Source organism: Arachis ipaensis, chromosome B4 (genome assembly GCF_059453495.1).
Source record: "Arachis ipaensis isolate K30076 ecotype BB chromosome B4, ASM5945349v1, whole genome shotgun sequence".
Taxonomy (NCBI): Eukaryota; Viridiplantae; Streptophyta; class Magnoliopsida; order Fabales; family Fabaceae; genus Arachis; species Arachis ipaensis.
In genome coordinates, this window is record NC_142439.1 from 112,359,143 (window position 1) to 112,362,150 (window position 3,008).

At 35.0% G+C, this 3,008-nt stretch overlaps 1 non-coding gene across 1 annotated transcript; it reads right to left on the reverse strand.

Annotated features, from left to right (window-relative positions):
- Window positions 1-1,557: 1,557 nt before the first annotated feature.
- LOC148568810 (small nucleolar RNA R71) lies at window positions 1,558-1,665 on the reverse strand. Its single transcript, XR_015882716.1, has one exon. It is a non-coding gene; the product is annotated as a small nucleolar RNA R71 (small nucleolar RNA).
- Window positions 1,666-3,008: the final 1,343 nt, after the last annotated feature.

A 3,008-nucleotide genomic window follows, 5' to 3' on the forward strand; every position in this document is an offset into this window, starting at 1 on the left:
TCATCTTGACATTCATAGAATTCTTGCATGCATTCATTGTTTTGATCTAAAAATTTTCATGCATTGCATCATTTTCATGTTTTTCTCTCTCATCATAAAAATTCAAAAAAATAAAAAAAATATCTTTCCCTTTTTCCTCTCATAAAAATTCGAAAATTTGAGTTGACTTTTTCAAAAAATTTTAAAATCCAGTTGTTTTCTATGAGTCAAATCAAATTTTCAAATTTTATCTTTTTCAAAATCTTTTTCAAAAATGATATCTTTTTCACTTTTCTTATTTATTTTCGAAAATTTTTAAAATATTTTTCAAAAATCTTTTTCTTATCTTTATCTCCTAATTTTTGAAAATAACATCATCAATTAATGTTTTGATTCAAAAATTTCAAGCTTGTTACTTGCTTGTTAAGAAAGATTCAAACTTTAAGTTCTAGAATCATATCTTGTGATTCTTGTGAATCAAGTCATTAACTGTGATTTTTAAAAAATCAAATCTTTTTCAAAACTAATTTCAATCATATCTTTCTATCATATCTTTTTAAAATCTTATCTTTTTCAAAAATTTGATTTTAAAATATATTTTCTAACTTATTATCTTCTTATCTTTTCAAAATTGATTTTCAAAATTTGTTTCAACTAACTAACTAACTTTTTGTTTGTTTCTTATCTTTTTCAAAACTACCTAACTAACTTTCTCTATCTAATTTTCGAAAATATCTCCCTCTTTTTCAAAAATTCTTTTTAATTAACTAATTGTTTCAAAATTCAATTTTAATTTATTTCTTCTTTTAATTTTCAAAAATCAGTAACCATTTTTCAAAAATAATTTTCGAAAATTCTCTTTCTCTCTCATCTCCTTTTATTTATTTATTCATCTACTAACACTTCTCTTTATCTCACATCTCTGCTCTCCTCACCCTTGTGTTTCTTTCCTTACATTACATTCTTTTCTTCTACTCACACAAGGACCTCTATACTGTGGTAAAAAGGATCCCTATTATTATTTTTCTGTTCCCTCTTTTTCATATGAGCAGGAGCAAGGACAAGAATATTCTTGTTGAAGCAAATCCAGAACGTGAAAGGACTCTGAAGAGAAAACTAAGAGAAGCTAAATTACAACAATCCAGCAAGCACCTTTCAGAAATTTTCGAACAAGAAGAGGAGATGGCAGCCGAAAATAATAATAATGCAAGGAGGATGCTTGGTGACTTTACTGCACCTAATTCCAATTTACATGGAAGAAGCATCTCCATCCCTACCATTGGAGCAAACAACTTTGAGCTAAAACCTCAATTAGTTTCTCTAATGCAGTAAAACTGCAAGTTTCATGGACTTCCATCTGAAGATCCTTTTCAGTTCTTAACTGAATTCTTGCAGATATGTGATACTGTTAAGACTAATGGAGTAGATCCTGAAGTCTACAGGCTCATACTTTTTCCGTTTGCTGTAAGAGATAGAGCTAGAGTGTGGTTGGACTCTCAACCCAAAGATAGCCTGAACTCTTGGGATAAGCTGGTCACGGCTTTCTTAGCCAAGTTCTTTCCTCCTCAAAAGCTTAGTAAGCTTAGAGTGGATGTTCAAACCTTCAGACAGAAAGAAGGTGAATCCCTCTATGAAGCTTGGGAGAGATATAAGCAACTGACCAAAAAGTGTCCGTCTGACATGCTTTCAGAATGGACCATCCTGGATATATTCTATGATGGTTTGTCTGAATTAGCTAAGATGTCATTGGATACTTCTGCAGGTGGATCCATTCACCTAAAGAAAACGCCTGCAGAAGCTCAAAAACTCATTGACATGGTTGCTAATAACCAGTTCATGTACACTTCTGAGAGGAATCCTGTGAGTAATGGGACGCCTCAGAAGAAGGGAGTTCTTGAAATTGATACTCTGAATGCCATATTGGCTCAGAATAAATTATTGACTCAGCAAGTCAATATGATTTCTCAGAGTCTGAATGGAATGCAAGCTGCATCCAACAGTACTCAAGAGGCATCTTCTGAAGAAGAAGCTTATGATCCTGAGAACCCTGCAATAGCAGAGGTGAATTACATGGGTGAACCATATGGAAACACCTATAATCCCTCATGGAGAAATCACCCAAATCTCTCATGGAAGGATCAACAAAAGCCTCAACAAGGCTTTAATAATGGTGGAAGAAATAGGTTTAACAATAGTAAACCTTTTCCATCATCCACTCAGCAACAGACAGAGAACTCTGAACAAAATACCTCTAATTTAGCAAACTTAGTCTCTGATCTATCTAAGGCCACTGTAAGTTTCATGAATGAAACAAGGTCCTCCATTAGAAATTTGGAGGCACAAGTGGGCCAGCTGAGTAAAAGAGTCACTGAAATCCCTCCTAGTACTCTCCCAAGCAATACAGAAGAAAATCCAAAAGGAGAGTGCAAGGCCATTGAAATGACCATCATGGCCGAAACCACAAAAAAGAGGAGGAGGACATGAATCCCAAGGAGGAAGACCTCCTGGGACGTCCAGTGATCAATAAGGAGTTTCCCTTTGAGGAACCAAAGGAATCTGAGGCTTAACTAGAGACCATAGAGATTCCATTAAACCTCCTTATGCCATTCATGAGCTCTGATGAGTATTCCTCTTCTGAAGAGAATGAGGATGTTACTAAGGAGTAAGTTACCAAGTACCTTGGTGCAATCATGAAGCTGAATGCCAAATTATTTAGTATTGAGACTTGGGAAGATGAACCTCCCTTGTTCACCAATGAACTGAGTGATCTGGATCAACTGACATTGCCTCAGAAGAAATAGGATCCTGGAAAGTTCCTAATACCTTGTACTATAGGCACCATGATCTTTGAAAAGGCTCTGTGTGACCTTGGTTCAGGGATAAACCTCATGCCCCTCTCTGTAATAGAGAAACTGGGAATCTTTGGGGTGCAAGCTGCTAAAATCTCATTAGAGATGGCAGACAATTCAAGAAAATAGGCTTATGGACAAGTAGAGGACGTGTTAGTAAAGGTTGAAGGCCTTTACATC